The sequence below is a fragment of the Heterodontus francisci genome, unplaced genomic scaffold, assembly GCF_036365525.1.
Source record: "Heterodontus francisci isolate sHetFra1 unplaced genomic scaffold, sHetFra1.hap1 HAP1_SCAFFOLD_1061, whole genome shotgun sequence".
Taxonomy (NCBI): domain Eukaryota; kingdom Metazoa; phylum Chordata; class Chondrichthyes; order Heterodontiformes; family Heterodontidae; genus Heterodontus; species Heterodontus francisci.
In genome coordinates this window covers 22,017-34,870 of record NW_027141214.1, presented here as the reverse complement: position 1 = coordinate 34,870, position 12,854 = coordinate 22,017, and the positions used below count along the sequence as shown (strand labels likewise).

Here is a 12,854-nt window from a genome sequence, read left to right as displayed (position 1 = left end):
TATACAGAGTAAAGCTCCTCTACACTGTCCCCATCAAACACTCCCAGGACAGGTACAGTACGGGGGTTAGATATAGAGTAAAGCTCCCTCTACACTGTCCCCATCAAACACTCCCAGGACAGGTACAGTACGGGGTTAGATACAGAGTAAAGCTCCCTCTGCACTGTCCCCATCAAACACTCCCAGGACAGGTACAGTACGGGGGTTAGATACAGAGTAAAGCTCCCTCTGCACTGTCCAAATCAAACACTCCCAGGACAGGTACAGTACGGGGTTAGATACAGAGTAAAGCTCCCTCTGCACTGTCCAAATCAAACACTCCCCAGGACAGGTACAGTACGGGGGTTAGATACAGAGTAAAGCTCCCTCTGCACTGTCCAAATCAACACTCCCAGGACAGGTACAGTACGGGGGTTAGATACAGAGTAAAGCTCCCTCTACACTGTCCCCATCAAACACTCCCAGACAGGTACAGTACGGGGGTTAGATACAGAGTAAAGCTCCCTCTACACTGTCCCCCATCAAACACTCCCAGGACAGGTACAGTACGGGGGTTAGATACAGAGTAAAGCTCCCTCTACACTGTCCCCCATCAAACACTCCCCAGGACAGGTACAGTACGGGGGTTAGATACAGAGTAAAGCTCCCTCTACACTGTCCCCCATCAAACACTCCCCAGGACAGGTACAGTACGGGGGTTAGATACAGAGTAAAGCTCCCTCTACACTGTCCCCCATCAAACACTCCCCAGGACAGGTACAGTACGGGGGTTAGATACAGAGTAAAGCTCCATCTACACTGTCCCCCATCAAACACTCCCAGGACAGGTACAGTACGGGGGTTAGATACAGAGTAAAGATCCCTCTACACTGTCCCCCATCAAACACTCCCAGGACAGGTACAGTACGGGGTTAGATACAGAGTAAAGCTCCCTCTACACTGTCCACATCAAACACTCCAGGACAGGTACAGTACGGGGGTTAGATACAGAGTAAAGATCCCTCTACACTGTCCCCCATCAAACACTCCCAGGACAGTACAGTACGGGGTTAGATACAGAGTAAAGCTCCCTCTACACTGTCCCCCATCAAACACTCCCCAGAACAGGTACAGTACGGGGGTTAGATACAGAGTAAAGCTCCCTCTACACTGTCCCCCATCAAACACTCCCAGGACAGGTACAGTACGGGGGTTAGATACAGAGTAAAGCTCCCTTTACACTGTCCCCATCAAACACTCCCAGGACAGGTACAGTACGGGGGTTAGATACAGAGTAAATCTCCCTCTACACTGTCCCCATCAAACACTCCCAGGACAGGTACAGTACGGGGGTTAGATACAGAGTAAAGCTCCCTCTACACTGTCCCCCATCAAACACTCCCAGGACAGGTACAGTACGGGGGTTAGATACAGAGTAAAGCTCCCTCTACACTGTCCCCCATCAAACACTCCCAGGACAGGTACAGTACGGGGGTTCAGACGGGGTTAGATACAGAGTAAAGCTCCCTCTACACTGTCCCCATCAACACTCCCAGGACAGGTACAGTACGGGGGTTAGATACAGAGTAAAGCTCCCTCTACACTGTCCCCCATCAAACACTCCCAGGACAGGTACAGTACGGGGGTTAGATACAGAGTAAAGCTCCCTCTACACTGTCCCCATCAAACACTCCCAGGACAGGTACAGTACGGGGTTGGCTGCTGGCTAATTGGAGCATTGACTGCTGATTGCAGCAACGAGCCTCAGCTGAGAGTGCTGGTGGCAGTTGGAGGTTGCAGAGGTGGAGAGAGGAGCTGCACTGTGCAAGGGAGAGCAGCTACCAACAAGCAGAGGAAAACTCCAACAACAGTCTCCATTAAAGAGAAGAAAGGGACATTTTGTGGAAACAAGGCTTTGTCTGGAGGTGGGTGCTGAACACCAGTAATTTACTTTGGACTGTTGGGGGAGGAACAAGTGGCTGGAACAACAAGGGGTGGGGCTGCCAATTCAACAGGAGTCTGTGCTGCTGCAAAAGCACACAGGGAAGCTCCCTCCCCACCCCAATTGCCAAACCTGGGTCAGCTGAAGCTGCCCAGCTAAACAGACGGAAGGGGATAGATAGTGCCTGGGCAGCTTCAGCTGACCCAGGTGAAGACGACTCCCCAACCAGAAGACCGGAAGACCAACTTCAAAGACTGTTTGTTTTAAGTGTACTGTGAGCACCACCTCCAGAAAGCAAGTCATCCCTTCCAGCCTGCCTTTGCCTCTCCTCTCTTACCTCAGCCTCTCCACTAACCTGTTGTTTGTTGTTTGTCTTTTCAAATTTTTCTGTGAATCTGTTATTTAGTGTGCAAGTCCACAATTTGGGGTGGGTTTAGCTCTTGGACCCATGGCAAGCCCTTCATCACCGGTGGCGGGGCCCTCTACTACCTACGCAGCTGCAGCTTCTGTGGCTGCCCACGTGGCCCCGTCACCCTTTAAATTATTGACATGCAGCCATGGGGTGAAGAGCTATCCCCACCCCAACATGTCTATTGAGGCCTGCGTTAAGGCAATGGCCGTGGTTGTCGGCCCCTCGGCCATTGTTGCGGCCTCAAAAATGTATGGGAAGGCTGTGTTCTTTTTGAAGACCGAGCGGGCGGTGTCCCTGGCCCTGAGTAAAGGGCTCACTGTGGGGGGGACCTTCCTGCCAGTGGACCCTCTGGGGGCCACTGCGCATCGGATAATGTTGTCCAACGTCCCACCCTTCATTCCCAGTGAGCTCCTCCTCCCCCACCTACACCATCTGGGGGAGGTGAGGTCGGGGATCACCCCAGTCCGGCTTGGTCTTCGGGAGCACAGCCTCCAACATGTCTACTCCTTCCGCCGCCAGTTATTTATGCAGCTGGCGCGGGAGGAGGACACGGAGGGCCAATTTAATGTGGAGTTCCAGGGGACGGCCTACCGCGTCTTTTGGACCTCGGACGGGGCGCGGTGCCACGTCTGCAAGGGGGTGGGGCATGTTCGGAAGAACTGCCCCAACCTCCCGGCCGCCAGCTCCACCTCGGCGGCCCAGAGTGGTTCCACAGCACCTCCTCCCACTCCCCCCGCACATCCAACAGACACCGCTCAGTCGGTTCCGGAGGCTGTGGTTTTCACAGCCTCTGGCGGGGAGGGGAGCGTCCGTCCGAGCGGAAGGAAGACGCGGGGAAAAAAGAAACATCGTGAGGCGCGTCCCCTGGACACTTTGACTCAACCCGAGCCTGAGCTCAGCCCAAAGCCCATTCCCATGGAATCCACCTGTCCCAGGGCTGGGCTCAGGCCCAGGGTGACTAAAAAAGGAAAAAAGGGTGCGGAGGCGGAGGCCTCTGATGACATGGAGGTCTCTGAGTCTCCGCGCCCAAGTGCGAAAAAGAGGAGAAGGCACCCCTCCACAGAAATAACACAGGGCCCTGAGGTGCAGGGCCCATCTGTTGGAGGGGAGCTGCCTCCTGTTTCTGGTCCTCAGGTGCCCCCTACCGCCACCACCAAGGCTGCAAAGTCCGGGCAGGTGCTCCCTATTCCTCAGGATGGAGGGGAGGGGATGGCCCCGGTACGTGAGGCCCCTCCTGAAGGAGTAAGTGGGGCCCTGCTTGTGGTGGGGGAGCCTGGGGAAACCGCCCATTCCGCCACTGCTACTGGGTCGGGTGTCCTGAATGAAGGGGAGGGCGAGGCCCCAGAGGGTCGGGCCTCCCAGCCGGAGTCCACCACCAACCAGGAGACACCCGACCCAGTTATAACTGAGAATGCTGCCCCATCTGCTGGGCCTGTGGGTGCTGGCGGAGCGGGAGATGGCCTCCTCTCGCCGCCTCCAGTCTCGGCTCCGGCTGGTTTCCCGGAGTCCGGAACTTCTGTCTCCCCTGGACCACTCATTGGCCTGGGGATGGAGGTGGAGGGGGGTCCTGAACCGCTGGTGCCTACAGGCTCCAGTTTCACAATAGAACCCAGAGAGGACTCCTCCGCCATCGATCCTGGGGGTGGGATCGTGACGGAGGCGGGACCAGCTGGCGCGGCCGGGACGTCCGCCCCACAGTGTGTGGTGGATGTGTCGGCCGCTGGCGGTGACGACCCGGAGGAGGATGGGGATTCGGTGCGGGGCACGGAGGATGATCTTGATTCCATCGCCAGTGAGGTGGTGGAGTCCCTCGTGCCTCCCACCGAATCTCCTCTCATCCCCACGGCAGAACTCCGGGATTTCCTCGCGGCTTGCAGAGGTTGCCGCAATAAAGTTCAGCTGGCCCTCGACCGTTGGTCGAATCTGGCGCTGATCATCCAGTCCGTCCGTGCCGCCCTTAAGATAGCGGGCAAGCGCGGCGGACGTGAAACTGGTTGAGAGGCGCCGTTTTAATGTGTTCCTCAATGGGTTGCTGGGGGAGTGGAGGGCCAGGTGCACTTCCACTCCCTCCTCACAGTGAGCTGTTGGTGACGGGTTTTACGTACCTTTGACATGAAGATAACCATAGCCAGCCTCAACATCAACGGCAGCAGAGGGGCTCACCGCAGATTTCACAATCTCTCAGTCCTTAGGGAAGGGAGATACGCGGTGAGCTTTCTGCAGGAAACCCACACCGTTCCGGGAGACGAAGCCACCTGGCTCCTGGAGTGGCAGGGTGGGGTCTACATGAGTCACCTCACCCCTATTTCTAGTGGGGTGGCTATCTTGTTGGCCCCGACTTTTCAGCCGGAGATCTTGGGGGTCAAGGAGCTAGTGCCGGGCCGCTTGCTCCACCTCGCCGTTCGCCTGGGTAGCGTGCCGCTCCACTTTGTGAACGTGTACGCGCCCAGGCCCGGCGCTTTGCAAGCGCGCTTCTTTGAAGAAGTGTCCGCTCTCTTGAGCTCCATCGACAGCGGCGAGTGCATCATCCTCGGGGGGGATTTTAACTGCACCCTCGAGGTGGGGGATCGCTCCGGTCCCCAGCGCGGCCAAGCGTCGGTGGAGAAGTTGAGGGGACTGATCAGCTCCCTTAACTTGGTGGACGTCTGGCGGAATCTCCATCCCGACTCCAGCGCCTTCACGTGGAGGTCTGGAGGAGGGGGGTCGCGAATCGACCGCCTCTACATTTCGCAGGCGTACATCTCCCGCGTTTCGGCGGCCTCCATGCGGCTGGTGCCGTGCTCGGACCACCGCCTGGTGTGGGCGGAGTTCACTCCGCTTCGCACGCGGGCGGGGTCCGCGTACTGGCACTTTAACAACCGGCTGCTGGAGGACGTGCGATTTCGGGACTCGTTCTGTCGATTCTGGGCCGACTGGAGAAGGAAGCAGGGGGGCTTCCCCTCCTTGAGGCTATGGTGGGATGTGGGCAAGACTCACATCCGCGTCTTCTGTCAGGAGTACGCGAAGGGGTCGACCAAGAGGCGGGAAGCCGAGGTCGGGCGCCTTGAGAGGGAGGTGCTCGACTTGGAATCCCGCCTCGGTCATGCCGTCGCGGACCCGGCCCTGTGGCAGGCGTACAAAGAGAAGAAGGGCGCGCTGAGGAACCTGCAGCTCATAGGGTCCCGAGGCGCGTACGTGAGGTCGCGGATCCAGATCCTGGAAGATTTGGACCGCGCCTCACCCTTCTTCTACTCGCTGGAAAAATGGCGGGGGGTCCGTAAGCAGCTTGTCGAGCTGCTGGCCGACGACGGATCCTCCATCACGGATCCGGAGGGAATGGGCCTCCTGGTCCGGACGTATTACAGTGCGTTGTTCTCTCCGGATCCGTCCAGCGAGGATGCGCGCAGAGTTTTGTGGGAGGACCTGCCGCAGGTCAGCCCGGAGGGCGCCGAAGGATTGGAGGCTCCGCTCACGTTGGCGGAGCTGACTGGCGCCCTCCACCAGCTCTCGAGGGGCAAATCCCCAGGGCTGGATGGGTTGACCGTGGAGTTCCTCAGGGCGTTCTGGGACGTCCTGGGGGACGATTACGCGCGGGTCCTGGGGGAAAGCCTGGCGACCGGGGAGATGCCCCTCTCGTGGCGCAGGGCGGTCATCGTCCTGCTGCCGAAGAGGGGCGATCTCCGCCTGCTTAAAAACTGGCGTCCGGTCTCCCTCCTCAGCACGGATTATAAGATCTTTGCCCGGGCTATGTCTACCCGCCTGGGCTCCGTGCTGGCCCACATGATCCACCCCGACCAGTCCTACACGGTCCCGGGCCGGTCCATCCAGGACAACATCCACCTGGTCCGGGACCTGATCCATCTTTCCCAGAGGACTGGTCAGTCGGTCGCCTTTCTCTCCCTCGATCAGGAGAAGGCGTTCGACAGGGTGGATCACGATTACCTTTTCGGGACTCTGCGCGCTTTCGGACTTGGGCCGCATTTTGTGGCCCGGGTCCGACTTTTATACGCCGCCGCAGAGTGTCTAGTCAAAGTTAACGGGTCCTTGACGGCGCCCCTTCGATTTGGGAGAGGAGTGCGTCAGGGGTGCCCCATGTCCGGCCAATTGTATACCATCTGCGTGGAGCCCTTCCTGTGCCTGCTTCGCAGGAGGTTGACGGGATTGGCTCTGCGCGAGCCGGCCATGCGGGTCGTCCTCTCGGCTTACGCCGACGACGTGCTCCTCGCAATCACAGATCCCGTTGACTCGCGGAGGATGCGCGACTGCCAGCAGACCTTTTCTGCCGCGTCCTCCGCGAGGATCAATTGGGAGAAATGTTCCGGACTCCTGGTTGGTCAGTGGCGGGTGGATTCCCTGCCGGAGGAGATGACACCTTTTGCGTGGAGCACCACGCACCTCCTCTATCTGGGAGTCCACCTTAGCCCCGCTGAGGAAGCCTGGCCGGCAAACTGGCAGGAGTTGGAGGCGAAAGTCACCGCTCGGCTGGGGCGCTGGACAGGACTGCTCCGAGTGCTTTCCTACAGGGGCCGAGCGTTGGTCATAAACCAACTGGTGGCCTCCATGCTGTGGTACCGGTTGGTCACTTTGGCCCCGCCCCCTGTATTTGCCACCAAGATCCAGAAGAAACTCGTCGATTTCTTCTGGGGCAAGAGGAAACACTGGGTCTCTGCCGCGGTCCTGAGTCTCCCGATCGAGGAGGGCGGTCAGTCGCTGGTGTGCGTCCGCACCCAGGCTGCGACTCTCCGCCTTCGGACCCTGCAGAGATACCTGTACGTCGAGCGTCCTCCCAGATGGTGTGCGCTGGCGACGTATTTTTTCCGCCAGTGTCACTGCCTTCAAGACGACACGCAGCTCCCGGTGGAGTCCGTTAGCCGCGCCTCTCTGAGGGAGTTGCCTGTCTTTTACCGGGATCTTTTCCGAGTCTGGAACATGGTCGCCTCCAGTCAGGGCGCTCCCCCGCCGGCGGAGGAGAGCGCCTCGGCTGTCCGGGCGGCCGACTCCGGGGACGGTCCGGCGGGCGGAGGAGTAGCCGAAACCCCCGGGACGCCCCTCACTGTGGGTGGCGAGGGGGCTCGGGAGTGCGGAGCGATCCCGGCCGAGCTGACCCCCGCTGGGCCGGAACTGCTCATCGGACCCAGGCCCCGAAACCCTCCTCGGGAGCCGGTCCCGCACAACCCGAGCCGCCTCTCGGGAATGCCCTCCGTGCCATTCCAATCGGCGCGGAGGGGTTTCCTGTACGGGCTGCTCCTGCACACTTTCCACTTCCTCGCCCTCGTCAGCCGGCCGGACACGCCCTGGCGGTCCGCGTTGCCATCTGGCGGCGAGGGGAAACCCCGATGGAGGTCTCTCTACGCGGGAGTCTTCCCCCTTTACATCGGGGACCTGGGGTGGAGGGTGCTGCACAGAGCAGTCCCGTGCAATAGGCTTTTAAGTAGGTTCACGGACTCCCAGGCCACCTGTACTTTCTGCGGCCTGGACGAGTCCGTGTTCCACATTTATACGGAGTGTGCGAGGTTGCAGCCCCTATTTGAGTATCTGAAGGGGCTGCTCCTCAAATTCTGGCTGCACTTCAGTCCCACGCTCCTGATCTTTGGGCACCCGGTGCGGAGGGGCTTGGGCCGGGAGGAGGATCTCCTCGTCGGTCTGCTCCTGGGCCTGGCCAAGGTGGCAATTCACAGGTCCAGGTTGCGGGCCGTCGGGGGTTCCGTCCTCCCTGATTGCCTGCCCCTCTTCCGCGGTTACGTTCGCGCCCGGGTGTCCCTGGAAAAGGAGCATGCGGTGTCCGCCGGTACGCTTGAGGCCTTCCGCGACCGGTGGGCACCGCAGGGACTGGAGTGCATCGTCGACGCCGAGAATGGCATTTTAATTTGAGTTTTTTGTTTATTTATCTGTTTTAATAAAGTTATTTTAAAACTGTAAATATGTACATAAAGGGGGCCTGAGGGATAAAGGCCCCCTCGATGTGGAAAATATAAAAGGGGCCTGGGGTATAAAGGTCACCTTAAAAAAAAAAAAAAAAAAAAAAAAAAAAAAAAAAAAAAAAAAACGGGGTTAGATACAGAGTAAAGCTCCCTCTACACTGTTCCCCATCAAACACTCCCAGGACAGGTACAGTACGGGGTTAGATACAGAGTAAAGCTCCCTCTACACTGTCCCCATCAAACACTCCCAGGACAGGTACAGTACGCGGGTTAGATACAGAGTAAAGCTCCCTCTACACTGTCCCCCATCAAACACTCCCAGGATAGGTACAGTACGGGGGTTAGATATAGAGTAAAGCTCCCTCTACACTGTCCCCATCAAACACTCCCAGGACAGGTACAGTACGGGGGTTAGATACAGAGTAAATCTCCCTCTACACTGTCCCCCATCAAACACTCCCAGGATAGGTACAGTACGGGGGTTAGATATAGAGTAAAGCTCCCTCTACACTGTCCCCATCAAACACTCCCAGGACAGGTACAGTACGGGGGTTAGATACAGAGTAAAGCTCCCTCTGCACTGTCCCCATCAAACACTCCCAGGACAGGTACAGTACGGGGGTTAGATACAGAGTAAAGCTCCCTCTGCACTGTCCAAATCAAACACTCCCAGGACAGGTACAGTACGGGGGTTAGATACAGAGTAAAGCTCCCTCTGCACTGTCCAAATCAAACACTCCCCAGGACAGGTACAGTACGGGGGTTAGATACAGAGTAAAGCTCCCTCTACACTGTCCCCCATCAAACACTCCCAGGACAGGTACAGTACGGGGTTAGATACAGAGTAAAGCTCCCTCTACACTGTTCCCCATCAAACACTCCCAGGACAGGTACAGTACGGGGGTTAGATACAGAGTAAAGCTCCCTCTACACTGTCCCCCATCAAACACTCCCAGGACAGGTACAGTACGGGGGTTAGATACAGAGTAAAGCTCCCTCTACACTGTCCCCCATCAAACACTCCCCAGGACAGGTACAGTACGGGGGTTAGATACAGAGTAAAGCTCCCTCTACACTGTCCCCCATCAAACACTCCCCAGGACAGGTACAGTACGGGGGTTAGATACAGAGTAAAGCTCCCTCTACACTGTCCACATCAAACACTCCCCAGGACAGGTACAGTACGGGGGTTAGATACAGAGTAAAGCTCCCTCTACACTGTCCCCATCAAACACTCCCAGGACAGGTACAGTACGGGGGTTAGATACAGAGTAAAGCTCCCTCTACACTGTTCCCCATCAAACACTCCCAGGACAGGTACAGTACGGGGGTTAGATACAGAGTAAAGCTCCCTCTACACTGTCCCCCATCAAACACTCCCAGGACAGGTACAGTACGGGGGTTAGATACAGAGTAAAGTTCCCTCTACACTGTCCCCCATCAAACACTCCCAGGACAGGTACAGTACGGGGGTTAGATACAGAGTAAAGCTCCCTCCACACTGTCCAAATCAAACACTCCCCTCATCCATCTTTACCAGAATCCAGTGATGTTGCTGCAACTTTTTCTTCGATCTGCTAAAGAAAAAAAGAAATTTCTGATCAAAATGCAGTCGGTGTCAGAGGGAGTGGGAGGAAGGGAGGGTGGAGAACAAGAGAGATGGAGGAGAGAGAGTGGGCCGTTGGGGGAGAGATATTAGCACGTGACTCTTAAGCTGAACCCTCTACCTCCAAACCACTTCCCTGATCCAGGCTTTAGGAAGGATGTCGATGTCTCGGAGAGGGTGCGGAGGAGATTTACTGGAATGATCCCAGGGAATGAGGGAATTCGGTTAACGGGGAGAAGACTGGGAGAGGCTGGGATTGATCACCTTAGAGCGGAGAAGGTTAAGAGGAGATTTAATTGGGGCGTTTAAAATCAGGAAGGGGTTCCGGCGGAGTAAATAATGAGAAATTGTTCCCAGTGGTGGGAGGGTCGGTAACTGGGTGGGAGGGTCCCCAGTTGGTGGGAGGGTCGGTAACCGGGTGGGGGGGACACAGCGATGGGTGAAGGAACCAGAGGTGACGCGAGGAAACATTGTTTTAACGGAGTGAGTTGTTGTGATCTGGAACGAGATGCCTAAAAGGAAGGAGATTCAATAGTGACTTTCAAAAGGGGGAAATCGGAGAAATACTGGAAAGGGGGAAAAATTTACAGGGGTACAGGGGGGGGGGGGGGGAGGGGGGAAGAGGGAGGAGGAGGAGTTGTGAGGGGGAGTTGATGGATCTTTCAAAGAGCAAGCACAGGCAACATCTGACAAATGAGTGAGTTTTAACTCAGAGTTTCTTACCCGGGACCTTTGTCAACAAAGGCACGTTGTCTTCGTCTAGAGAGAGAGAGAGAGAGCGAGTGAGATCAAGGGAATGCAGCACTGTCGGAGGGTCAGGACTGAGGGAGTGTCGCACTGTCAGAGGGTCAGTACTGAGGGAGTGTCACACTGTTATAGGGTCAGTACTGAGGGAGTGTCACACTGTCGGAGGGTCAGTACTGAGGGAGTGTCACACTGTCGGAGGGTCAGTACTGAGGGAGTGTCACACTGTCGGAGGGTCAGGACTGAGGGAGTGTCGCACTGTCAGAGGGTCAGTACTGAGGGAGTGTCACACTGTTAGAGGGTCAGGACTGAGGGAGTGCCGCACTGTCGGAGGGTCAGTACTGAGGGAGTGTCACACTGTCAGAGGGTCAGGACTGAGCAAGTGCCGCACTGTCGGTGGGTCAGTACTGAGCGAGTGCCGCACTGTCGGAGGGTCAGTACTGAGGGAGCGCCGCACTGTCGGAGGGTCAGTACTGAGGGAGCGCCGCACTGTCGGAGGGTCAGTACTGAGGGAGCTCCGCACTGTTGGATCCCACGGCCACGAATGGAAGAAGAGTAGGGGGTGCAGTGTGGAGGGAGTTTTCTCCGGTGTCTCGGGACCAATATTTATCCCTTCACCAAACATCACGAAAACAGATGATGTGGGTCATTATCACACAGTGTGGGATCTTGCTGTGCGCAGATTTCGTCCAGAGGTTGTAAAAGGCGCTATAGAGATGCAAATCTTTCCCCCTTTCTCCCCACCCCCTCCCCGTCACCCAATGATCCTGAGTCCCAGTGTAACACTCTCACCGCTCCCCCCGTCACCCAATGGTCCCGAGTCCCAGTGTAACACTCTCACCGCTCCCCCCGTCACCCAATGGTCCCGAGTCCCAGTGTAACACTCTCACCGCTCCCCCCAGTGTAACACTCTCACCGCTCCCCCCGTCACCCAATGGTCCCGAGTCCCAGTGTAACACTCTCACCGCTCCCCCCGTCACCCAATGGTCCTGAGTCCCAGTGTAACACTCTCACCGCTCCCCCCGTCACCCAATGGTCCCGAGTCCCAGTGTAACACTCTCACCGCTCCCCCCCCGTCACCCAATGGTCCCGAGTCCCAGTGTAACACTCTCACCGCTCCCCCCGTCACCCAATGGTCCCGAGTCCCAGTGTAACACTCTCACCGCTCCCCCCGTTACCCAATGGTCCCGAGTCCCAGTGTAACACTCTCACCGCTCCCCCCGTCACCCAATGGTCCTGAGTCCCAGTGTAACACTCTCACCGCTCCCCCCGTCACCCAATGGTCCTGAGTCCCAGTGTAACACTCTCACCGCTCCCGCCGTCACCCAATGGTCCCGAGTCCCAGTGTAACAATCTCACCGCTCCCCCCGTCACCCAATGGTCCTGAGGCTAACTTTTGGGTTCTACCCCCTCTGTCTGGGGGTGGGGGTTGGAGGGGGTGGGGTGGGGGAAGGGGTGGGGTCACACCCTCACCTGAGGTCTCTGAGGGGGAGCCCCCCCTGCTGGGAGCCTCCATTATGACATCTGACTCCATGCAGCCTCTTCACTTCCTGGTTGCCCCCCCCCCCCCCCTATTCCCACCACAATAGTTCCAAATCAAAAATAAAAACACCTTTAAAAAAATAGTTTGGCCATTAAACTGGGCCCCTCCGCCTCTAAAGGTCCCCCCCCCTCCTCCTCCTCCTCCTCTCCCTCAATATCTCAATGATCCTCCTGCAAACACTAACAGGGAACCACACAGCAGGAATGGACATTCATCCGCCAGTATCAAAGATGGCCGCCGCCACCACCCTCGCCAGTATCAAGCATGGCTGGCGCCCAATGCCCCCTGACCTCTTTCTAATCGCATCGCGATTGTGGCCCTTGGCAACGCCTTTGTGGGTGGACGGAGGCGTTATTTTCGGATAGAAATCGATTAGACTCGATGACAAGGCGATGCTCCTCCCCCATTTAAAAACAATATGAGGAATTGGCTGGTGACTTTGCCAGGATCAATGATGGCCGCCAGCAACCGGTCACAATGAACAACAATAACGATGGCCGCAGGCAAGATGGACCCTGCAGCCAATGTCGAGTGGCCTCCCCGCACAGCGCCGGCACTGGGCGCCAGATGGCAAAGCGGCTCCTGAAGATCATGCAGGTGCGAGCAGAATCTCACCGGTCACCATGTGAACAGCCCACAGCGTCCAATCGCCTCTCGCCAAACCTGACAGCCAGCCCCCACTATGTAAACATGTCACGCGACAGCGCCTCCAGTGCCAGGAAGGCGTT

The 12,854-nt window shown here is 57.4% G+C and overlaps 1 long non-coding RNA gene across 1 annotated transcript; it reads right to left on the bottom strand.

The window, feature by feature from the left end:
* Positions 1-9,721: 9,721 nt before the first annotated feature.
* Positions 9,722-12,275, bottom strand: LOC137362477 (uncharacterized). The gene is made up of 3 exons (XR_010972508.1): positions 12,057-12,275; positions 10,563-10,598; positions 9,722-9,810 (listed from the first exon to the last, which is right to left on the bottom strand). It is a non-coding gene; the product is annotated as an uncharacterized lncRNA (long non-coding RNA).
* Positions 12,276-12,854: the final 579 nt, after the last annotated feature.